This window comes from Cnephaeus nilssonii (assembly GCF_951640355.1).
Source record: "Cnephaeus nilssonii genome assembly, chromosome: 22".
In the NCBI taxonomy this organism is placed as follows: Eukaryota; Metazoa; Chordata; class Mammalia; order Chiroptera; family Vespertilionidae; genus Cnephaeus; species Cnephaeus nilssonii.
The window spans coordinates 12,476,588-12,501,883 of NC_137093.1; the positions used below are offsets into that span (position 1 = coordinate 12,476,588).

At 61.5% G+C, this 25,296-nt stretch overlaps 1 protein-coding gene across 7 annotated transcripts in view; it reads right to left on the reverse strand.

Annotated features, from left to right (window-relative positions):
- The window catches only part of PITPNM2 (phosphatidylinositol transfer protein membrane associated 2), a 97,613-nt gene extending 73,536 nt beyond the window's left edge, over positions 1–24,077 (reverse strand). For 5 of the 7 annotated variants that reach the window (XM_079762769.1, XM_079762768.1, XM_079762767.1 and 2 more), the window contains exon 1: positions 23,940–24,077. The gene's annotated coding sequence lies outside the window, so the exon portion shown is untranslated. Of the gene's footprint in view, positions 1–18,962; positions 20,011–23,939 lie in introns of those variants that run through there. The other 2 variants (XM_079762765.1, XM_079762762.1) reach the window with 2 other exon arrangements.
- Positions 24,078–25,296: the final 1,219 nt, after the last annotated feature.

Genomic DNA, 25,296 nt, shown 5'->3' on the forward strand with positions numbered 1-25,296 from the left:
CCCCCCTAAATAAATGCCAAACGCACCGAGTGAATGCCGTCCTGACGGGGCGCCAGTCCCCTGGCGTGCCCAGACGTGCGCGCGTCTCAAGCTGGTGGAATGCCCGCGTTCCAAGCGAGCGGGTGGTGTGCCCGCAGTCAGACGTTTGTTTCCCTTCTCCGTTGGCATGGAGACCGGGAGGCAGGTGGCAAAAGCCTGGGCAGAGAGGGACGGAGGCCAATGCCCGTGGTCACCCCGCCAGCGACTGTCCGGGCTGCTGCCGACGGGGGGGGGGCCGGCTGCACCGCCCGGAAGGCCCGGCTCCTCGCTGTGTTTGACTGAGATGTTTCATGTCATGCCATGCACCGTCTTGCAGGGTACTGTTCAGAGGCATTTCGTCCATTCGTCAAGTCGTACAGCCATCACCACCATCCAGTCCCAGCCCATGTCCCTCACCCCCCAAAAGAAACCCCACCCCCATCAGCACCATTAGGCAGTCACTTCCCATGCCCCCTCCCCCCACGCCCCTGGCAACCCCTAACCTGCTTTCTGTCTCTGAGGGTTACCTGTTCTAGACATTTTTTAAAAATATATTTTTTATTGACTTTTTACAGAGAGGAAAGGGGAGGAATAGAGTTAGAAACATTGATGAGAGAGAAACATCGATCAGCTGCCTCCTGGACACCCCCTACTGGGGATGTGCCCGCGACCAAGGTACATGCCCTTGACCGGAATCGAACCTGGGACCTTTCAGTCCACAGGCCAATGCTCTATCCCAGGCGTCCTCAAACTACGGCCCACGGGCCACATGCGGGTGTTTTTGCTGTTTTGTTTTTTTACTTCAAAATTAGGCATGTGCAGTGTGCATAGGAATTTGTTCATAGTTTTTTTTAAACTATAGTCCGGCCCTCCAACGGTCTGAGGGACAGTGAACTGGCCCCCTGTTTAAAAAGTTTGAGGACCCCTGCTCTATCCACTGAGCCACACCGGGGAGGGCTGGACGTTTCTTATCAATGGGATCAGACACGTGTCCACTCTGCGTCCGGCGTCTCTCACGCAGCATCATGTTCTCAAGGTTCATCCACGCCGAAGCCGGGGTCAGGGTCCCGTTCCTTTTCATGGCTGCGTCGTACTCCTCTGTGTGGACGGACGCCCTTATCGCGTCATCCGTGGGTGCAGACGGGGGCTGTTTCCACTCTGGGGCTGTTGTGGATAATGCTGCTGTAAACGTGTATGTGCAAGGCCTGTGTGTCCTTATTCACCCTCACCCAAGGATACTGTTTCCGTTGATTTTCAGAGAGTGGAAGGGAGGAGGCCAGAGAAAGAGGAACATGGATGTGATAGAGACGCGTCGGTGGGCTGCCTCCCACGTGCACCAGGACTGGGATCAACCTCTGCAACCCAGGTATGTACCCTTGACCAGGAATTAAACCCAAGACCCTTCGGTGCATGGGCTGGCGCGCTAACCACTGAGCACACCAGCCAGGGCTGTGGACACATGTTTTGTGTGGACGTATGCTTTCAATTATTTGGGGTACAGACCTAGGAGTTCCCGATTTTTCAATAAGATGACAGACGAGTAATACACCTGTATTTTTTAAAAAGGTAAAAGGGTGCAGAGTGAGCATGAGCCTCTCCCGTCCCTGTTCCCCGTCACCCAGCCCCCTCCCAGCGACAGTCCACACCCTGCTTTATCCTGAGACAGTCTGCGGGGAGGAGGCCGAGAGCAGGGGGCCTGGGGGTGGACAGGGTTTGACGTGTGCTGTGGCCTCGGGCAACGTCCCGTGTGCTGGGACTCCGTTTCCTGTCCTGTCACAGAGCACGGTCACGCATCCCTGCGCCACGGAAGGGCCACGGAGAGCCCACGAGCCGGTGGGCGTGAGCGCCCGCACCCGGCCAGGCGCACGGTGAGCGCTCAGTGGTTGCTGCTGCCTCGGCCCTCGGTTTCCCCCCTGGTGCGGCGGAGAACACCGGGGACCCTGGGTGACACCCCGAGGGCTACCATTTCTGAGCAGCTGGGAGGAAGGGGGAACGGCTGCTCCAGGCCCCCCCCCCCCCCCACGGAGAGGCCAGGTCTCCGCCCGCAGCCCGGAGTCCCCTGCACCTGCCCCCCACGGGCATCTTGGACCCCACGCCGTGGGCCGGCCGGCTGCATTTCTTATTTCTTGTTCCTTTCCCGCCAACGCCCCCCCCCCCCCCCCCGCCCCTTCCAGATCCTTCTCTGCTTTCTCGACAGACACTCTCCACGGACTCGCTCCTGCTCTCCCGGAGCCGGCTGGAGGCAGCGGGAAGCCCTGGAGACCAGCGTGGAGAGCCGCTGGCGAGAAAGGCAGCATTAGCCGGGCCATTAGAGGCTGCCAGAGCGATGTCTTCTCCCCGCGAGGGCTGGCGAGCGGCAAAGCAGAGCCCGAGGGAGCCGACGGCCCGGCCTCGGCGTGCGGGACGGGGAAGCGAACGGAGCCACGCTCCCCTGTGCGTGCAGCAGTTCCCGGGGGAGACACCCCCCACACGGGCACACACACGCCTAACAGCACGGAGAAACGCGCCGCCCGCAGCAGTTGGTAGCATTATGTAAAACCCTAAGCGCACAAAAATATCATTTGGATGATAAAAAGTTAAAATTAGCCGAGTACAGAGTGACTAATACTATGAGGGAGAGGCAGCCCCCCCCCACCCCCCCAGTTGCCTGGAGCTCCTACAGCTGGCTTCCAGAAACTTCTGACAAGTAACGGGCCTGGTGCGGCGCAGAATAACAGATTATGTAACGGGAGGCGCAGCCCGCCATCGCGGCAGCCTCCCCCAGGGAGGGCCCCGGGCGCTGGATGGGGCTGGTCCCGGGGGCCCTGGCGTCCGGGCACCTGGAGGCGGGGCCGGGCCTCGGATGGGCTGGTGCGAGGGTCCGCCCGGGCACGTCTGCGGAGATCTCCCGGCCCGGCTGGCCGCGTTTTGTGGAATTTCTCCGCCTCAGGTGACACCGACAGAGAACTTGCACACGCCCCGTGCAAGCCACCAAGCGAAGGCGGTGCCCAAATGAGCCCAAGGCATCGTTTTCCGCACCCCAAATCCCGGTGGAATAAACGCCGACATCAAGCCTTGTGTCCTGAAGGCTGGGGGCGTTTCTCCCCGGACCCAACCGGGCCATCGGTGGACGGACCTGAGCTGTCAATCGTCCAGAGTGGGGCGTGGACGCGTGGGCGCGGGTGCCCCCGGGGCTCCATGTGCGGTGAGACAATCCCAGGTGTGGGGCCGAGGCCGGGGCTCCAGCCGGCTGACGCTGAGCAGGCTCGCCTCTCGGGCCTCAGTGTCCCCACCTGTACAAGGAGGTTGGCCTTCTGAGAGCCTCGGCAGTCAACGCCGACACCCTGCAATCCTGTGGTTTTGAACGACGTCCGAATGCCGTGCTGCAGAGCCACGAGGCAGACACACACCTGGGATCCCCCACCTCTGTCCCCTGGGAGCCCCCCCTCCTCTCCCTGTCCTTCCTACACTTGTCCACTCATTCCTCACCTGCCCTGGGGCAGTCTGGCTTGGTCCAAGGTCCTCTTCCTACATGACACGTGAGCCCCCGGGTTCCGGGAGGGGCTGTGTGACCAGTGCACACCCCTTCCAGGCCTGGCCCCTCCCTAAACGCCCCAAATAACCCTCCACAGCCCAGATCCAGTGGAGGACCCCGAGGGAGCCCCGGGGAGGGCAGATCTACGAAAGGAAAGGATCCGTGATCCGTGAGTCACCGTGTGGAGGCCACGGCCGGAGCACCCAATGACAAGAGTGACAACAAGTCTTCATTGCCATGAGCCACTGCGAAGAGGGGACTGTTTGTTACAGCAGCTAGCATTGCCTGTCCTAACACATTCACCAAACTGTTACTACGTGCCGGGTGTTGAGGGAACACATGGGAGAATTAGGCCTACACCTAAATCTTGGCCCTGCTAGCACCCTGTCTACGTGGTAATTCCAGGACATCGGCTAGAGACCAGTCCTGCATCCTGCAATCACACACGAAGCTCATGATAGGAGCTTCTTCATGTTATTCACCCTACCTGCTTCCAAAAACCTTACAACACAGCTTCACCTCCCAAGAAGCGAGATGAGTAAAGAAAGAACCAACCCACAAAGGCAGATGGAAGCCTATACAACGCTCCTGAGGACAATCGACAAGCCAATGAGTTAAAAAATACAATTACATGTGAAGGTCTCAGCTGTGTGCTTCCTGGTAGGCAAAGCAAAAAGGGAAATATGGGGTGGGTGGGCAGCAATGAGCTCTCACCAAGAGTGGAAAACATCACCTTGGTTCATGACGAGCAGCACATGTTGTCCTTGCTAAGAGCTCTGAGGGAATGCTTTCCGGGGTCGCTGTGTGAGGGAGGCGGTGTCTGGGCAGGAGGCCGTGTCCGGGCAGGAGGTGGCCAACTGTGCCCCGAATGCTGTCCCCTCCACGACACAGGGCCAGCTTTGCAGCCCTGCCTGCGCCCCGACTGGCTCTTGATGGCGAGATGCTCCGAGTAATTCCTCATCCTCGTTCATGTCAACACGGCAGCACCATGATAATGACGGGAAATATTTGCATACCGTACCGCTGACGGGTTGTTTAGACCATCTGCTGACTGGATGCGGGAGGACTGTCAGACACATGGCCCGTCCACAAACTCTGTGCCTCGGCGCCCATGGGGGCCGGGCTCGGGGACGGGGGGCAGCGCCCTCGGCCTGTCCCTGTCATGCTCTGGACCACGGGGACCCCAAGAGGCCATCGGCTGCCCGTGGCTCAGCCGGCCTGGGTGCAGCGTCGGCCTCGGGCCCCCGCCGGTGGGAGCAGAGCCTCCGCCTCCCACCTCTGCTCTGAGCGGGCTGCGCATCCGTGGTAACAGCCTCACCCGCCTCGACCGAGGACCTCTTTGGGACGGAGTTCGGAGCACGACTCCACCCCGTGAGGCGGCTCCGAGTCCCCGGGGCCTGGGATGTCCCCGGTGAGCTCGCGGCACCGCTGGGAGTTCTCGGAGGTGCATTCAGCTCCGTCCGCGTGTGTGCGAAGCCGCGTCCGCCCAGGCTCTGCCAGGGTCAGGAGGCGGCAGGACAAGGATCGGGTACCGGGTACCGCAGCCCCTGGAAGATGGAGGAGGACACCTGGCCTTGCCTAAGGGAGGTGCCGGCTTCCTTCTGTCCGCCTGGCGCTGCCGCGTCCTGGTCCCAGGCTGGACACGCAGACTTTGTGTGGGTTGATGTTAGACTCTTTTCCTTTAAGTAGCAATATTTTTTAATTTTATTTTATTGAGAGAGAGGGAGAGACAGAGAGAGCAACATCAATCTGTGGTTCCCCTTATTGATGCACTCATTGGTTGCTGCTTGCATGTGCCCTGACTGGGGCTCGAACCCACAACCGTGGCACACTGGGACGGCGCTCTAACCGACTGAGCTACCGGCCAGGGGTCCTTTCTTTTTTTTTTAAAGTGGGGTGTTGGGTGAGTTATTATTTTCTTAACTTTAGTGAAAGCAAGAAAGTTCCGTTCGGAGCCTGTTCAAAAGCAGCGGTTTCTTCGGGGGAAGCCCACGCCCGCCGCCCACGCAGGGAGCGGCACCGGCCCGGCGGTCGTGGTGCCCTGAGAACACGGCAGGTCCTGTCCCTTTTCGACAAAGTGAGTCAGACGGAAACTCTCCGCAGGCGCCGGCCGGCTGGGCTGTGACCCGGCCCACAGAGGCCCACACCTGGGGGCAGGTGGGTGCGCCTCCCTCACCGGGAACCACAGCCAGGCCGTCTCTGTATCACTGAATGCCCCGACGGAGCGTCCGGCGCCCAGGCAGCACACGGGTCAGGTGCCAGGGCTGGCCGGCCTCCGCGCCCCCGGAGCCTGGGTTCCAGCTGTGAAATGAGAGGGGAGAGGCCACGTGGCTGGAAGCAGCTCCTGACAGCCAACCACAAGCTCCCGGGATGCTCTGGCCCAAGTCAGGGGTCTCCCTGGGGCCTCGGAACGTCTTTCCTGAGACCAGTGTCTCTCTCTCTGTGAGCAGCGTGAGGACCACAGACCCTGCACGTGGGGGGGCAGGGGGGAGGGGGCGCGAGAAAGTCAGAACCAGGCAGACACCCCCGGGGCCACCCGCCTGCGGGAGGGTGGGCGTGCGTGCACAGCCACCCCAAAGGCACCCACAGCGGCCTGGGGTTCCTGGCCATGGTTAGAGTTTGGGAAGCCGGGTGAGCGTGCAGGGGCCCAGGACGCACCTCCGGGCAGCCCTCCCTGGCCGGTCAGTCCCCGCAGCCGCACGGGCAGAGCGGTCCACGCCGAGGGCCTTTCAGACACCTGCTCCCTCACCCGCTTCCCGCCGGGGTGGGCAAAGGCTCTGCCTGCAGGTGTCACCTGATCACAAGGTCACAGGAACATGGGGACCCGCTCGTCACACACGTGCCGGGCTCAGAAACATCCGGCCGGAGACGGGACTCTCGTTTCCACACGGAGAGGTGAGACGGCCAGGGCGGCCGGGCCGCTGGGACGGGGTCAGCCCGGCCTCCGAGGACAGAGACGGGACCTTTCCTGGGACCTCGAGGCCCTGAAGGCCCAGCCCCAGCTCCTTCCTGGGCACCACTCCGCCACCAGCCCGCCGTCTCCCCCTCCCCCATGAGCAGGTCACCGCCAGGCCCTCTCAGGTTCAAGGCGCAATGACAGCCACGTGGTGACGGGGGCCAGCCGTTCAACAGCCCCATTCATTCTCGCTTCATTCTTAGATGAGACCCTTCTTGCTTCTTAGGGTCGCTCTGTTCACGAGGGGACGGCTATCCTGAATGGCAGCCTTTCTGTGTGTGTGGTTAGGTAACATAAATGTTCCTGACCGTGTTTAAGGGCACAGCTTGCACGCTGATGGGAACTCAGGTATGGCTGCCAGTCAGCTCTGTGGTGGGGGAGGTCCCAGCACAGGAACGATGACCCCTGCGAGCACCCGTCTGGGAGAAAGCGGCCCCCGAGTTCCTGCCCAGACGCCAGGCAATCCAGTTCCTTCCCCTAGGTCCCTGGATTCCCCCAAAGCCACTGCCCGGCGCCGGAGCTCAGAGGAAGTGAGGCTGTGTAAATTCATGGGCTGGCCCTTTAAGAGGAACACCTGGGACTCCAGCAGCCTGCGTGTCCCTCAGCCACCACCCCTGCTGGTTTTTACAGCCCGAAGCTACAGGGGGGGACTTCTCTTCCCAGCTCTGGAACCCTGGGCTGGGGGGCTGGTGTGCGGCTGGGACCCCCTGCCTCTCATGGGAGGCCTTGGAGATAGCGCTCCCGATTTAAAAAACGGTGGGTGTCGGACCAGCCCGTTCCGCCGCGCCTCCACCCCTCAAAAAAAAAAAGTGCACAGCTCGGTGGCATGAAGCACATTCACGCTGTTGTGCAACCATCAGCGCCCTCCACGTGCAGAACTTCTTCATCTTCCCAAACGGCAACTCTGTCACCATTAAGCACGCACGCCCCGCCCGCTCCGCCACCAGCCCCGGGAACATCTGTGGATGGTGACTGTTTAGAAATAACGTCCTCACTTGGCAACGTTATTTCCCAATTTTACAAGTCCTGGCGTAACGGTGATGGACAGGCGGGTGGCGGAGGGCAAGGCAGCGGCCAACCCCCACCCCCACCCCCGCCCCCGCCAGCAAGGAATCTTCCAGCCGCATCGCAGCCTGGCGTCCTCACCCAGCTGTGCCAGGAACCGGCCGGAGCCAGCCGCCTTTGCGGTAGGAAAAGGCTCTCACATGGTTTTCTCCTGATTTTCCTTTTACTTAAAAGCTCTCCCTGGCCTGGGGTTTTGAGGTTAAAAACCACGGCCTCACACTCACATCCCAAGCGGGCGTGTGAGCTGGCCCTACCTGGATGGAGATCGATGTAGCCGCAGCCGCTGACATCGAAGGAGAGCAGCCCTCGACCAGCGGCGCCAGTTCCGGGAATTATCCCACGGATGCGAGAGCGTATTTGCACGGAAACCTACGTCCCAGGGTGCCCTCCACAGCACTGTTTGCTTCCAACGCTCTGCTGTTCAAATCAAACACGCCAGGCAAAAGGGAGCCACTGGATAAGCGATGGGGCTTCTGGCAGCCGAACGCTAATAAGCCCATCGTGAAAGAGACCGGGCGATCGACATGGGCCTACAGAGGAACCCCTCCGGGACTCGCGAATTCTTAAGTCAGAAAAGCAGACGCAGCCCTGGCCTGTGTGGCTCCGTGGCCGGAGCATCGGCCCTCGCCCTGCGGGTCTCTCTCGGGTTTGATTCCCAGTCGAGGGCATGGACCTGGGCTGCACACGTTTGTTCCCCGTCCTGGTTGAGGGGAATCGATGTGTGTGTCTCTCTCTCCCTTCCCCGCTCCCTCCCTTCCACTCTCTCTGAAAATCAATGGGAAAAAAATATATCCTCGGGTGAGGATTAACGCCAACAGCAAAACAAGCAGGTGCACAAGGTGGCAGCTATTAGCGGGTTTTCTTTGCAAGAATACATGCTCATCTGTGCAGAGAAACGGAAAGCACAGACAGACACAAACACCAGCAGCGGTGGTTGTCCGTAGGGAGCAGCGTGCAGACAAGGGTGCAAAGAGGGGTGTGTTTGCCGCCGACCCCGGGCCGCTCGGTACCAAGTGTGTTATTACACAAACGCTGCCGGTGCCATTACCCAAGCGGCGCGATCATTTTGTGTCCACAATTCACTCTGTATTTTCAGCGTTTTCCTGACTTACATGGCACATCTACCCGTAAAGCACACTTAACACTGAGATGCAATCTAATGTCCATATTATTGTCTGACGTTTTGCAGATAGTAGTGTAGAGAGATGCATTTTTAAAAAGATGTTTCTATTGATCTCAGAGGGAGGCTGGGAAAGGGAGAGAGAGAGACAAACATCAACGATGAGAGAGAACCACTGATCGGACGTTTTCCTGCACGCTCAGCACTGGGGATCGAGACCGCAACCCGGGCACGTGCCCTGGCCGGGAATCGAACCGTGAACTCCTGGTTCATAGGTCGATGCCCAACCAGGGAGGGACACCGGCTGGGCAAGAGGTGTATTTTTAATCACTGTTTCATGTGAATCATCTCAGGTAAAAAAATAAATAAACCAACCGCTTAGGCCCGTGGTCGGCAAACTGCGGTTCATGAGCCACATGCGGCTCTTTGGCCGCTTGAGTGTGGCTCTTCCACAAAATACCACGGCCTGGGCGAGTCTATGTTGAAGAAGTGGCGTTAGAAGAAGTTTAAGTTTAAAAAATTTGGCTCTCCAAAGAAATCTCAATCGTTGTACTGCTGATCTTTGGCTCTGTTGACTAATGAGTTTGCCGACCACTGCCTCAGGCGCTCTCAATCTCTCACGGAGGTTTTCCAGTGCGCTCGCAGAAACGGTTCAGCCGTTACGACCGTCAGCAACGACTTCCACGTCCACATCCTCTTGCAGTTTCCGGACGGCTGTGTGTTCTGGCGGCTTCCTTCGCAGAGCGGCCCGGAGGAGGTGTGTGTTTGCTGGACTCGGATGCCCTGAGCTTTCTGTCGTTCTTTATCCTTCTCCCACCTGCTCATCACACATTTAGCTCGATGCATTTAAATGAACTCTCCACCAGGAGGGCTTCCCCGGCCGGGCTGCTCGAGGGCACGCGCCGGTCCGCCTGACCTCCCGAGGACCGCGCCTCTTCGTCAGGTTCCTCACGGCACTTGGACGGACAGGACCTGAACGCCTTGCCATCCTTGGGGATGAACCTCGTGCCGCGGCCGGGGTCCCTGAGCCCGAACAGAAATAACAGCTCTCCACCTGCATGTTGCATGCCATGTGGGGACCCCCCTGGCTTGTTACTTCTCAGGGCGCCTCTCTGGGAACCTAAGACGAACGCGATTCCACTTGAAGACGTTAGTGTGCGCCCTCCTTTCCGTGAGCCGTGCTCCGTCCCGGCCCGGCTCCTGCCCTCGCCCGCCCGCCCGCCCGGGAGCGCTGATTCACAGCGATGAGCGAGCGGTATCATCGCCGTGCCGCCGGCATTAAAGGGAGGCCTCCCAGAGCCATGTCTTCCCGATGCTGTCGGATCCCGTAATCCCTTTCAGACCGAGCCCCGGGAGCACGGGGCTCCGCAGACTCACTTTGAAAGCCGCTGCTGGAGTGTTTCCCTGTGAAACTAGGATGACGCCCTGCTGATGGGGGATGCTCGTTATCGGGTGACAGCCGAGCCTCGCCCTCCGTCGCTGGGTTTTTAAGAGTAATGGATGTGGGTTGGACTTTATCAAATGCTTTTCTGGCATCTGTTGAAAGAATACAGCCCCTTTTTTTTTTTTCTTTTTTTGCTTTTAGTAGTTCGCCTGCTTATGTTTTTGAGGCTGGTCCACACCCGGTGTCATGAGCCCTGTGCTGGGTGCTGTACTGGGGGAGCACAGAGAGATACCCCAACCACATAGCTCCTGCCTGTTCAGAAAGGGAGAGGAAAGGCAGACAGAGAAAACACACACACACACACACACACACACACACACACACACACCGGTCCCTGTCCGCCCCCCCCACACACACACATAACTATGCACCATCTGAACAGCAGGCTAGTATTTGTGAATTCATGTCACACCCAAGGCACAGTAAAGGCCCAAGGAACCACACGATTCAGGTGAATCACAGAGGACTTCCTGCAGGAGGTGGCAGAGGCCTGACGGACAGGCTGGGAAGGTGGGCATCTGGATTTGAGTCCCGCCTCCGGGGCGCTTTCCCGGCCCCTCATTTTCTCAGCTGTAAATTGGAAATAATCATCGACCAACAGAGACCTGCAGGGCACCCCCTGGGCCTCCTTCACTGGCACATGGAGGCTAGGGTTCCACAAAGAGAGCTGACTTGCCCAAGGCCACCGAGCCACCTCCACCTCCTCTCCCGGCTGGAGGGAAGGGAGGAAGCGAAGGGAGCCCTGAGACCCTGGGCAGAAAGGAAGCAGAGAGCCCCCGGCGTGACGTGGCTTTCCCTGAAGTCAACGTCATGTTGCCACCGAAAGCCGGCCGGGTCAGGAGGTGGGCAGGGCGCGGGGCGCGGGAGCAGAGGCCCGTGGCCTGGCGGGGAAGAGGAAATGACCCCGGAGCCCCCATGACTCCCCCCCCCCCCACCCCAGGTGTTCTGCACCCACACGCAAGGATGGCTTTTCCCAGTCCTCACTCCCTCCCTCATTCCCGCAGCAAGCATGGACACTGACGGGGTTGAAGGACGTGCTCCTCCCCACATTCAGGTCCTTCTTGGAACCTCAAAACGTGACCTGATTGGGAAACAGGTCTTTGCGGATGTAATGAGCGAAGATGAGGTCCTGCTGGCGTCGGGTGGGGCCTGGATCCAAGGCCTGGTGTCCGTTCGGAAGAGAGGAGACGCAGACACGTGCACAGAGAGGACAGAGGCGGGGCGGAGGCCGGTGCGCCCGCACGTCTACGCACGAGAGGGAGGCGGCCGCCACCAGAGCTGGCGAGGGCTGGTTCTCCCTCAGCCCCGGGAGGAGCCCCCCCTGAATGCGGGCTTCTGGCCTCCTGAACCTGAGAAAACACCGCACCGGCCCAGGAGGCGGAATCCCTCCAATCACATCACCACCACCACCCCAGCCCCAGCCGTACCTTCCACGCTTCCGGGACCCTCGGGGAGCCCGGGGCCTCGCCACCGCCCACGGGCCAGAGGCAGATGAGTCTAAGCGTGGCATCAGCCCCTCGAGGCACCAGGGCCTTCACACTCGGTCTCCGTCAAACCTCAGGGCCAGGTGAGCAGGCAGGGGCTCCGGGAGGGTCCGCGACCTGCTGGTTCCCGCGACAGGACCCCGCTCCGAGCCCGTGCTGTCTGCGTGGGCCTCCGCCCCGCCGCGTGGCCCATCCTCTGGCAAACCCGGGCGCAGCACCTGCCCGCGGCAGAGCCGTCTCCCACGCGCCTCGCAGCTGTGAACGCCGGGACCCGGGCAGTTGGCATCTGCTCTTTGAAAAGGTATTTATCTTTCCACCCGCCCAGAGCAGCGAGCGCCATAAAAGGACATGCCCCAGGTCAGGTGCACGGCGCTCCATAGAGACACACGCCGCCCGCGTCGTCAACGGTCAGGAACGCCCTCCCCGTGAGCGAGCGCGGCGGGGTGCACGCAGCTGGCCTCGGCCGGGCCCGGGGGTGCGGGCACCTCTCCCAGAGCCGGGGGCAGCCAGACGCTCTGCAGATGCACAGGCAACGGGGACCCGCCCAGACCCCCTGAGGTTCCAAGATGAGCCTGAGATTTTTTTTTTAATCTTCACCCAAGGAGTGAGGTTGTTTTTTTCACTTATTTTTTGAGAGCAAGGGAGGGAGGGAGGGAGGGAGAGACATCAGTGAGAGAGACACATATTGATTGGGTCCCTCCTGCACGTGCCCTGACTGGGGTGGGGATGGAACCTGCAACCCAGGTACGTGTCCTTGACCAGGAATCGAACCAGAGACCCTCCAGTGTACAGGCTGATGCTCTAACCAATGAGCAACACTGGCCAGTGAGGGCCTGAGAGTTCTTTTCTTGCCATTCTTTAAGTGAACACTTCAGGGGCATGAAGGATATTCTCGATGCTGTGCCACTATTCCCAGAGCGTTTTCATCATCCCAAACAGAAGCTCTGTACCCCCCGCCTGCCCCCAGGCCCCGCTTACCAACCGCCCTTCCCTTTCTGTCTCTGTGGGCTTCCCTTCTCCAGGACCCTCGTCCACGTGGAATCACACAGCACTGTCCTTTGTGCCGGCTCTGTCCCCTCGGCACGTTTCTGAGGCTCATCCACGGCGTGGCCTGTGCCAGAACCCCCTTCCTTTTCGTGGCCGAATGATATTCCACGACACGGGCAGACCACATCCTGCTTCTCCATCAGGGTCCGCTGGTAACCCCGTCTCTAACCACTTCACATCCCACCATCCGCGCACAGGGGCTGCCGTTTCCCCACACCCTCGCCAACGCTTGTCGTTTTCCGTTGGGGGGGGGGGGCGGTAACGGCCGTTTGGGAGATGTGAGAGGGAGGGTGGGGGCAAGTGCCACGGGCAGTGGCTGACCCCGGCGCCCACCCCTTCCCACCCCCGCTCTGTACAGAGCCCGGAAAGAATGCTGGCTGCAGAGTCTAGAAAGCTCCGTGCGGTCCCAGCTCCGGGGCGCACGGCTGAGCCGCCCTGGACGAATACCGGAACCGCTCTGAGCCCCAGCGGCGTCCGCTGCAGGAGCGGAGCTGCGGTGCCCAGGCCACTGCCTGCGGGGGTGGGGCAGTGAGTCCACAGCGGGGACGGAAGAGGGAGCATGTCCATCAGCCCCACGGGGCGACACATGGGTGGTGGGAGGGAGGCCCTTTCCACCTCCCTGGATAATACCTTTCGTGATAATGTATGGCAAGGACTCGAACACGTTTCCCTCCAACCTCCTCATTCGCTGCCTTCAAATGGAGAAGCCAAAATACAGGGAAAAGCAGCAAGACAAGAAGGAATGGAAAGTTCCTGGACGATCTACTGAGGGCCCCGCGGATCAGAGTAACGCACGTGGGCGCGCACAGCACTCACACCTCGCCACAGACGCCAAGACTGCCCGAAGCAGCTGATCCAGAGAGGAGGTGGGGGAGGCAATGAAGGCAGGCCCAGAGAGGTGAAGCAACCTGCCCCAGGTCACACAGCACAGCTTCCATCAGCATCTCTGACTCTCTCTGACTCTGTTTCTCTTACACACACACACACACACACACACTCACACACACACACACTCACACACACACCCTGACTGAGGTCCTGGTCCCTAACCGAGACCCACTTCCCTCACCGGCAGGAAAAGCCTAGAGCCTGGTGGCCCCGAGCCTGGGATCTCCATAGAGACAGAATCACAGAGGCCGTGCGGCTAAAAATAAAACCTCTACCTCCCGAAACCCCGTCTGTTCAGCTCCAGCTGTGCCGTGCCTCGCCGGGAGGACGGTGAAAACACACCCAGGGCACCACCCGTGCCCCGCAGGGGAGCTGGCGGAGACGGTCACCACAGGGGCCTGGACAATGGGCTCCCGGTGGGTAAGTACCAACAAGGGCGGGGCGCCCGGCCTCCGGGCACGGATGTTCCCGCACACAGAGCTCCTTGGCAAGGGGAGGCCGCTCTTCAGCCGCGAGAGGAGGAAGTGTCCCTTCTCCCGCTTCGCCCGGGGACACGTTTCCACACCGACAGGAGGTTTCCATAATGGGCTCTCAGAAGCCTCCTGGACTCCAAACCCACGCCGTGCCAGTTGATCTGTCTGAAACAGCAGTTTAGCCTCCAGCTCCAGAGCCAGAGCGTCCGGGCCTGAAGCCACCGGTCGTCCCTTTCCCCTCAGTTCGTCCCCTCCGGGCCTCAGTTTTCTCCTCTGTAAAATGGGGTTGCTGCAGAGGGCAGGTGAGGGCCTGGCACAGAGTAAGGGCCCTAAAAGCTACTCCTTCTGCCGCCTGGTGGGTGTGTTTTGGGTGGTGGACGAGCCGGAGACCCTAGAGGGGACAGCCAGGCCACCGAAAATCACCAGCACTTTCCCCACGCCGAACCCCCCTCGCTCTCAATCCCCATGACCTTCTCCAACTCTGCCCTCCGTCTCCGCTTATCTTCTGAGTAACCTACGGCCGACTTACACTCCTGGCACATACCAGTACATGTATGAACTGTATCACGGTTCACTTGGAGCGGCCTTAAATTTCGCAAACAAGGCCCGAAGCATGCGACCCAGTATCCGCTGCCCAGACCGGAGTTCGTAATGAGGCCCCTTCCTTGGTGGATAGGAAGCGGCCCGACAGCCCCACGCGGCCCTCGCCTGCCCGAGAAGGCGTTTCCCAGGCCGGCTCACGGAGCCACTTCACAGCGAACGGTAATTAGCCTAATGAAGGCAAGTGTGACTTAGCGAATCGCAGACGACGACGTCCCGCTCTGACTCAGCCACCCGCCTGGCTTCCAGGTCCCGGAGCATCGAGCCAACCAACCCGAGTCCACGCAGCAGGAGGCCCTGTGCCCCCCGGCCCCTCCCCCGCAGCCACACGGGCTGGAAGTCAGCGAGTGCTCAGGCCCCCGAGAGGCAGGACACATGCCTGCCACCTTCTCCGGGAGCCGCACCTCGGAGGGAGGGGACCTCTGGCGGGTGGAAGTCACTCGGAGCCCCAGGCGGGTGGAAGGCCGGGTGCCCCCCGACGCCTGCCTGTGAGTGATGGAATCCCAGGCAGCCGCTGGCCGCGGTGCAGGGCAGGCACACAGTTCCCACAGCCCCCTCCTCCGGCCTCTTGCTGCATCTGCACAGCATCCCTGGAGTTAGGATGAACCACCCCTAATCTCTGCTGCTTGGACATGTTTTCTGAAATATATCCTATATAATAAAAACCTAATATGCAAATCGACCAAATGGCAGAACGACCGGTCGCTATGACGCGCACTGACCACCAGGGGGCAGACGCTCAATGCAGGAGCTGGCCCCAGCCCGCAGGCCCCAGGCCAGCCAAGGCGGGTGCCAGCGGGAGCCCCCTGATCGCCCCGCCAGTCGCCCCACAGATGGGCCCTGATCGCCGGCCAGGCCTAGGGACCCTACCCGTGCACAAATTCCGTGCACCGGGCCTCTAGTATTGTTATAAGTTCCCAGAGCTTGGGGCAGACGGCCAGAGCCTGCAAAAGCAAGATAAGAAGAACTCCCCTCCGCCTGACCCACCCGTGCACTCTCCTCTGCTTGACCGGCTTGCGCACCCACACCCTGACCCTATACTGCGCACTTCTACCCCACGTAAGGGGCCCTCACCACCCTCGGGGCTCACACCGACACGCTGCGTCCGCTATGAGAGAGTGCACTAACATTTCTTGAACGCTCACAACCTCTCCTGTCGGCGTGGACCAAACACCTGGGAGGGAGCACCACCACCCCCGCTGATGGATACAGAAACCAGGGCCCCAGAGGGACGCGGGAGTCCAGGGTCTCCTCACACCTGCGGACCCTACGCCCTCTCAGCCCAGCTGTCTTTCACTGTCCCCAGTCAGAGGTAAGCCAAAGCGAGCAGAAGCACGGTGTGCACTGAGGGTTTCTACAAAAACTGGGGCCTTGCCGGTGTGGCTCAGTGGTTGAGCATTGACCTATGAACCAGGAGGTCACACGGTTCAATTCCCGGTCAGGGCACATGCCCGGGTTGTGGGCTCGATCCCCAGTGTGGGGCGTGCAGGAGGCATCTGACCAATGATTCTCTCTCATCATTGATGTTTCTCTCTCTCTCCCTCTCTCTTCCTCTCTGAAATCAATAAAAATATATTTAAAAAAAAACAACTCTCTGGGGGTAAGTCCCAGGCATCAGGGTTTTAAAACAAACAAGTAAATACATAAGTAAATAATTATTTTTTTAAAGCTGGGTAGACAAGACCCCTCCGCCTCTGGGCCTCTGCCCCTGCCTCCTCCAAATGGTCACCAGGCCCCTGTGCTGGGCACCGGCGACTCAAAGACCCATAAGCCAGGGTCCCTCCGCGCACAGGGCAGCTGGGCCAGGCCCGGGCCCCCGAGGTCTGACGTGGGAAGAGCTGCCTTCTCCTAGAGCAGGAATCTCAGCAGCCGGAAAAGTCCATCGTCAAGGTCACCTGCGTGGGTGACACGATGAGCCTAGAACCCTCCGAACACCAGCCCTGCAGCCAGCAGGCCACCTGGACACCCAGAGTCTGGGAGCCGGCCTCCAGCTCACCGCCGGGGTCCGAGTCCTGGCGTCTCGTGCCCTCAGCGCACAGCCCCGGGATGGACGCTAAGCTTACGGGGAAACGGAAAGCCATTCCTCTGGGTGGAAAGAAAGGTCACACCCTTGGACTTGGATTTTTCCAATGCTCCTTCCGGCTTGCCTTCGCCTAAGCTTCTGAATTCCTTTCTCTCCCCCCTGCTGGAAAGTCAGCCGGGACACTCCTCAGGACCAGGCCCTTTCAGGGAGTGGGGGTGAATAACAGAGGTGAAAAGAAAGAGGGGCCCAGCCGGTGTGGCTCAGTGGTTGAGCATCATCCCATGCCCCACGAGGTCACCGGTTCGATTCCCGGTCAGGGCACACGCCTGGGTTGGGGGCTCCATCTCCAGGAGGGGATGAGCAGGAGGCAGCTGATCGGTGTTTCTCTCATCAATGTTTCTATCTGTCTCCCTCTCCTTTCTTCTCTAAAAAAAAAAAGAAAAGAAAAGAAAAATCAATAAAAACATATTAAAAAAGAAAAGAAAAATGGATGTCATCGGGGCTCTGCACCTCGGCCCCCGGGAAGGCAGGACAGACTGTGCCCGTGAGCGGCCATTCGCGTGAACTCCGACGCTGCAGTGAGTCACCCAGGCTGGGAACCAAAATGAAAGCGGCCGTTCTCCTCCGACCAGGCGGGCACTCAGCCGCATACTAATGCCCGCATCTGGGAACCAGGCCCTGGCGACTCCCGCCCCCCGCCCCCCCCCCCAGGACAAATGAATGAGCTCCCTCCCGAGCCGGGTTCGCACAGACCGTGGTCCCGACCGAAACATGGCTCGCTGGGGGAAATGTCCCAGCGGAGCGGGAAACGGGGCCTCGGGGGTGCCTGTCCAACGGGTGGCGAACACGGAGAGCTCCGGGCCCCCAGGCTCGTTACCCCCGGGGTCTCCCTGTCACACCCAACAAGCCCCCCGGACACCGCGGTGCCCACGGCTGCTGGGGGGAAGGCTGCAGGTCACCCCGCTCCCCGGCGGCTCAGCCACACCGTCACGTGCGGCGCGTCAGACACGCAGCACCCATCGGCTCGCTGAAATGGGCTCCCAGGAGCGAACCCAAAATAAAGGTGCCATCGCTGTCTCCTCGCCCCGCGGCCCCGGGGCCTCCGTGGGGGACGGCCCTGCTGGCAGAATGCTCCCCCACCCGCGCGCCTCGCGTGTGTGCTCGTGTGTGGTTTCCAAAGGGCTTCGAAACGGAGCCATTGCGATTGCCCAAGAGGGAAATATTCTAATTGCACAAAGTGTTTGGTTTTTCTCCCTCTTTATGAAAAACACACACACACACACACACAAAACCGCAAGTGAAAAGTTAACTCTCACAAAGTGCCGAGAAAAGCAATTAACGGGCCCTTCAGCCGGGCCCCAGGGGCCAGACGGGCTGGGCTGAGCCGGCCTTGATGCCTGCCAGGCCTGCCTCCGGGTGGACGGGCGGACGGGAGCTGTCCCCTGATGAAATGGGAACGGTCACCTATTTCTACCCTGACGCCCACCCCCCTGTCCCTAGCCCCCCACCCCCCACCCCCTTTCAGACGGCTTTTAAAGGGGCGGAGGGGACAGTACCTGCTGAGCTGGCCCTTCCTCCGCCGGCCTCACCCAGGACCCTGGGGCCTGGTGGGCCTCCCCGGGGCCGGATCCCGCTGCGACCCGAGGTGAGGCCCGGTGAGGCCAGCAGGCTGCAGGCCCTGACTCCCACTCCCCAGGGCGGCAATGGGAAGGAGCTCGCAGCCAGCCAGACCCTCGCAGCCAGGAGACCGAGGTGAGGTGGGGGCAGCCCAGCTGTCAGAAGAGAAAACGCCACCCTTGGCTGAGGTGGGCACCGGAGCCTGGGAGACCAGCGAGCGGGACCGTGCCTTCTCCCGCAGCGGCTCCGCCCAGGGCACCGAGCACAGCGATTCTGGAAAGGTTCCCAGGAGGAAGGAGGCCAGGACTGGAGGCCCCAGGAAGCCGCAGGTTGGCCTGAAACGCCGCCTTCGGGGACCAGTGCTGTTGGAGGGGGCGACGCGGGGTGGCGGACTCTCTGCCACGGGCACCTCCCGCCCGGGGCTCGTGGGAGGAGAGGTGGCGGCCTTCCCGAGGGAGGGAGCGCATGCCTGGATGCTTCTCCTTTTCCTGGAACCTCCAGCCGAGCAAACCCGACCATCTGCAGCCCGGGCCTCACAGCATCAATGAGGTGCCCTACTCCAGACACCGGAGTTACCCGAAGGGGCAGACCCCAGACCCGAACACAAAGGAGGCAGATGCGTCCCCGGCGCCGGGGGAGACAGGAGGAGGGAAGAATCTACCACAAGGCGCTGCCGGGAGAGCTCAGGCGTTAGAGCCACGCCTGGAACCCACCAGCGACGGGGGCAAGTGGCTCGGCCTGGTCCCGGTGCAAGCGGCCTGGTCCCCGTGCAAGCTCAAGTCACTAAACCCCTCGGAGCTGCGCCCTGGCCTCCGACTTAGGAGGGCTGCGTGCGCAAGGAAGCTCTGTATGGTCAGTCCTATGACTCAGATCCCAGTTACCAATTCGCTGACTCACTGAAATGATCTGTAACCCCCAAGTCAAGGCTCCGGGCGCTTTTGAGGTCATCTGTGGACGCGTGCACAGAGGCAGAAATGTTGAGTCACCTCAGGTACATGTTCCCAGCTGAAGCAGGACCAGGGGACCCTGCCTGTTCCAGCTCAAACTGTCTGTTGAGTGCCACGATTTTCACACTTTTGTGGGTTTTTGTTGGTAGTTTCACAGTTAAAATGGCCCTCATGCCCGGCCGGTGTGGCTCAGTGGTCGAGCGTTGACCCATGAACCAGGAGATCAGGGTTCAATTCCCGGTCAGGGCACATGCCTAGGTTGCAGGCTCGATCCCCAGTTGGGGGCGTGCAGGAGGCAGCCGATCGATGATTCTCTCTCATCATTGATGTTTCTCTCTCTTTCTCTCTCTCTCTCTGTCTCTCTCTCTCTCTTTCTCTCTCCCTTCCTCTCTCTGAAATCAATAAAAACAAATTTAAAACGGCCCCAAGTGCTATCGGGTGTCCCTGAGCACAGGGTGGCTGTGCTGTGCCTTTTGGAGAAAACGTGCATGTGCGACGAGCTTCGCTCAGCTGCGTGAGTGATGGCGCTGTTGGCCGAGACCAATGTTCGTGAATCAACAGTGTCTATTCAGTAAGGCGTCTTTAAACAGGAACACAGCACACGAGGTTAGGTAGCGACTAGCTGACAAACACGGTGTGCCGAAGCTCACAGGACCCGCACCCCGAGTTCCCGCTGGGAGCGCGGGCTCAGTGTTCACTCATTCGGGGTTCGTGGCCCTTTGCGGAACAGAGCTGCCGTGAGTAACAAGGCTGGCTGTCCTACCTGGAGGTCTGCTCTGGGGGCCCCCGGCTGCCCGACTCCCGGCCCCTCCCACGGGGAAAGGCGGGGGGCGGGGGGAAGGGTGCAGGACTCCGAGGGTGAGCCGGCTGGCGGACACTCTCCTCCAAGGCTGTGGCTTGCGCCTGGATTGTCTGATACCGGAACCTGCCCGTGGGCTCATTTCCTTCCCGGCTCCTGGCGAAGGCTAACGTCAGTAACTAAGCGAACGCCAGCTCTCCTCCCGACAAGCAGGGGTTGGTCATGGTGTTTGCCGGGCTGAGCGTGAGGAAGTCAGGACCCCAAACCCATTTTACAGGGGGTTGGGGGGGGCAATGGACAGGGCTACTGCCCCCCTCGGCCTGAGCTGGCAGTTAGGGACCCGGGTTCCAGGCCGAAGGGCGAGTCCCTCCTCCTCCACCGGCCTCAGCTTCTCATCCTCCCCAACGGGGTGCAGCCCTCCCGCTCCAGTGCCTCCAGGCCCTCCCTCATGACAGCAGAGGATCCGAAAAGGCATCGCCAGGCGCCCCCACTTTACCCCCCGGACCAGTTCTCTCCTTTCCCCAAAACAAGACCTGTTCTGATGGGGGGACTTGGCCATAAACTCAGACTTTAGACTCTAACTCCCACACCCTTTCCAGGAGCTCTGGCTGTCACAAGTCCACCCATTCCTCGAGGCCTCTTCAAATCCCACCTCTTCCAGGAAGTCAACCCTGACTGCCTTTCCCAGAAAGGGTGTCTCCTCTTCTGGACTCCGCCTGCCGTGGGAGCAACACTTAGCGCACACGCCGTGCCCGTCGCCGGTGGGGACGCACCTGCCTGACCACGCGGCGCGCCGGCCTGCCTTGTCGGTGCAATGGTACTTATTGGATTTAACGCGCGTGTGGGTCCAGTTTTCCAGAAACCTTTTGTGAGGACTTGTAAAGAATACCGGCAGGCAGATTTACACATAAACACACACGCCCACATAGACAGAGAGTGCAGGGAAGTAGAAATGGGCAGGCTGGCCATGAGGGTAAGTGAATACAGTTGCTAGATGGAATATCTGGCTGGACACTGAGCAAGCAGCCTGCCCGCCAGGGGGAGGAGGTGACCGAGAGGTCAGAAGAGAGCGTGGGGTGGGGCGGGGTGGGGTGGGTACAAACCCAGACAGCCTTTGGGGGAATCAGGTCACCTCCCTGTGTGTCTCAACTTCCTTCTCGGGGAGCATGGGGGAAGACGCCTACCTACCCCGCAGGGCACGGGGGCAGGCCACACGTATGCCATGTGCACAGACACAGATAACACACGGTTTTCTTTCATCCTCCCAGGAGGAAGCAGCCTGGCTCCCCTAAATTCCAAAGTAAGTTTTTCACAGGAGACTCGGTAAGAAGCCTCGCCCACCGGGGCCCAATGCCCAGGTGTCAGAGCAAACCCTGAGGACGGGTTCTCTCTGCTGGCATCCCCAGGTGCCCAGGAAGCACGTAATAAACGCCCCGGGACCACCACACCACGGAGCCGCGGAGCAAACACCACTTCGGGGGCGGTGCCGTGGCGGGGGGTCTGATAAGCAGATTTCTGCAAAGGGCTGATGGCGGGCGAGCCAGGCTGAGACGTGGCGGGTCAGCGTGCGGCCGCTCACTCGGCACTGACGGCCTCGCCTGCCCGCGGCTACGCGGGAGCGAGAGGGCTGCCCCTGCCCCACAGGACGTGCGGCCCCGAAAGCAGGATCTTGAAGCAGCAGAAGCTTCCTCTTCTAATCTCCTCGAGGCCAAGTCAGGGGCTTCCCCGGATGCGGATGCGAGGGTTCTGGGACCATCTGCCTGGTGTTAACACAGGCCCCCAGGTCGGGAGGAAGGGAAGGGAGGGGGGCCCGCCCTCCCACCATGTAGCTGACAGACGCTTTCCTGAGCGCCCACCACGGGCCAGGCCACAGGGGGTACAGAAAAACGTGACTCGGCACCGACCCCCGGGGTCCCAGTCTCATGGGGTGGCCCCTAACTGCCATTCTGCTTGGAAATGGAATTAGGGGCAAAGGGTGGAGGGATGCACTCTCCCCGGGAAGGCCAGCCGGGTCCTGATAATGAAGCGCTGATAAGGGGGAGGAGGTGGGGCCCAGATCCTGAAGGGCCAACCAAGACCAAGAGAAACCAAGTGGCCTTGGCTGGCATGCTCAGTGGTTAGGGCACTGCCCCAGGCACCAAAGGGTCATGGGTTCAATTCCCGGTCAAGGGCATGTACCAGGGTTGCAAGTTCATTCCCAGCCCTGGTCGGGGTGCGTGTGGGAAGCAACCAATCCATATGTCTCTCTCACATCAGTGTTTTTTTCTCTCTCTCTCTCTCCCTTCCACTCTCTCTAAAAATCAACGGGAAACATATCTTCAGGTGAGGATTAACAACAACAACAAAAATAAAAAATAAAAAAGAGGAGAGAGAAAGCAAGTGACTTAGTTCAGCTTGTACAGATGTTATGGAACAGCCAGGCCTGGAACCCTGACTCCCACAGTCCAGGCCTCTCCCCTCCCGCCCCCCGCCTCCCGCGCAGACAGTGCGGCCAGAGAGAAGGCCCGCTCCACACGCACCACCCTGGGGACCCAGGGCCTGTGCCTGCCTCCGAGCAGAGCATGTACTGTCCCCGTCCTTTGGCAAGTGGCTCCCTCCAGGAAAAACAGCCCTGCCTCACTCGCCGCCGTCCCCCGGCGAAGGGAGGGAGAGGGCTGCGCGTCTTCCCAGCACAGCACCCCGGCTCCTGCAGAAGAACGCGACGGGGACAGCGAGGGGGATGGCGTCTGCTAGTGTCCCCGGTCGGTCCCATTGGTCGGGGAAGCCAGGGAGGGAGGGGCCCTACTCCATCTGGCCGCTGGCTGGGCACAGGGCGCTGGCCCAGGGCGGGGACAGGGATGAATGAAACACCTGGCCCGGGGAGCTCACAGTCCATCCAGCAGGAAGACAAACCAGCCACCAAAGTCTCCATCAAACCAGGAGGGCGGGTGCCCATCAGAGAAACAATGGCCTGGGACACAGCCCGGAGGGAGTGAGAGCAGAGAGGGGTTGGGGGGAGATGCAGACTTGAAGGGGAGCGTTTACCACCTTCCCCCCCAGAAAAGGGGCGTCTGTCGTATCCGGGCCGGTGACTCCCAGTGGGGAGAGCGGGGAGTGGGCCGAGAAAGATGCTCACAGGAGGCCCTGAGGAACCGGGGTGGGGAGAGGAAGCAGGCCGGAGGCTGGGGGACCGCCCAGCCCTCACCTCAGAGGGAGGGGCAGGGGTGCAGCGGGGGGTGCAGCTGAGGGGCCCAGCACGCCGATGCAGGGACCGCCATCCCTGAGAAGGGGCCAGAGCTGGGGAACGTGCGGGAGCGAGGTTTGGGCAGCCAGCCCACCGTGTTCACTGGGAGGTCCGGTGGGTGTCTCCGGGGGACCAGCGCGCCTCGTGGGAGGGGGCGCCAAAGTTTCCCTCCCCCGGTCCCCCGGCCCGGTCCCGGGTAGGAAAGGGCGAGGGCTGGGGGGGCGAGCAGCAGAGGCTCTAGCAGCTCGGGTTCCAGCAGGGACGGGAATGGGGCACACTGTCCTCCAGCCCCGGGGGGAGGGGGTCCACGGGGGGGCGCTCAGCCAAGTCCAGGCCCCACACCACCCGCCGAGGCCCGGGCGGAAGGAGGGGGGAGCGGGGGAGCTGGGCGGGGGCTCTGCCCGCCGCTTCCTCCAGGCAGGCCCCGCGCTGCACGCACACCTGCCCTGGCCGCGGCGACACTCGTCGCTGGGGGAGGGGAGTCCTCTGCCCCCCAGCCGCCCCCGACGGAAAGGGGCACAGGAGCCCGGGGGGCCGGAATCCGGGGGGCCGGCGACCCGCGGGCCGGGCTCGGGGCGACGCGCTGAGCCGGGGTCCCCCGCGCCCGCCACACCCTCCCGCGCGGGCGGCCGGGCCGGGCCTCACCCCGCGCAGCCGGCGCTCGGGGGTCCTCGCGGGCCGGGGACGCGCCTCCCTCCTGCTGGGCCGCGGAGACACTCACCCGCTCGGCCGGCGTCGCTCCGTCCTCTCGGGCCGCGCTGGGCCGCTCACGCCGCCGGGGAGGCGTCGGCCCCGCGGCCCCGGCCGGGCCGCCTGCGCCCCGCGGCCCCGCGCGCCTTCGCCGCCGCCAGCTGCCCCCGCGCGAGCGGCCGGGCCCCCGCGGGCATCTCCCGCCGGCGGGGCGGGGGCGGCGCACGTGCGGGCGGCCGGGGTCTGCGCCTGCGGGCGGGCGGCTGGACAGCTCTCGGCGCGCCGCTCCCCGCGCGCCCCAGCGGCCGCTGTGCCCGAGCGCGCCCGGCCGCGGCGCATTCCCTCACTCGGCGGCGCTGCGCCTCCGTCAGGCCGCGCGGGGAGCGGCGCCGGGCCGGGCAGGGCCGCCTCCGCCGGAAGGACCCGGCCGCGTGGGCTCCCGCGCGGGCTCAGCCGGCGCTGCCCGCGGTCCCCGTCCCCAGGGCCCGGCTGGCGGGGACGCCTCGAGCGCAGGACTCACACCGTCAGCCGGGTCTGCCCGGGCCTTGCCGAGTGCACCGGGGAAAGGAGCAGATTTGCGGGCATTGTCACTCCATAGCTGAAATAACGAGGATCAGAGCAACCATGTTCTACCGGAGTAAAAGGACAAAGCTAGGGGAACAAACGGCCCTGGGCGCCACAGGCAGTAGGGACGCTGCGGGCGAGCTAGATGGAAGCCGGGACCTAGAGGTGGGGCAGCTGTCAGCCACAGACCCGACTTAGACATGGCATCAAGTGTGTTCTAGCCCAAAGAAGGGAAAATGCAGGAGCAGCGGGGGGCCGGGGGGGGGGGGGGCGGAGGGTAGCAGGAGGCTCAGCCCCGGCTCCAGAAGGAACTGGGAGCGGGTCAGAAACGGCTTCGTCGCCAGGCTCCCTCCTGGTTGGACCCTCAATTGGAAAACAAAACGCTGGGGAGGGGACCTGGTGAAACGTGAGAGACGTGGAGGTGTGGGACTTGGCAGGGAGGGCCTGGTGGCCAAGAGCTGAGGTAACGGCATTGGGCAGGACACACCTACAGCCCAACAGCACTGGGCCTGCGTGGGGGCCTTGCAAACTCGGAGACCTAAAGTAACCACAAAGGATGGTGTGAGATTAAAACTTTTAATATATATATATATATATATATAATTATAATTATTATTGATTTCAAAGAGGAAGGGGAGAGGGGTAGAAACATCAATGATGAGAATCATGGATTGGCTGCCTCCTGCACGACTCACACTGGGGATTGGCCCACAGCCGGGCATGTGCCCTGACAGGGAATTGAACAGTGACCTCCTGGTTCATAGGTTAGCACAACCACTTTTTAAACTAAAAGCAGTTTATGGTGGATAGTCATGTCCTAGGCC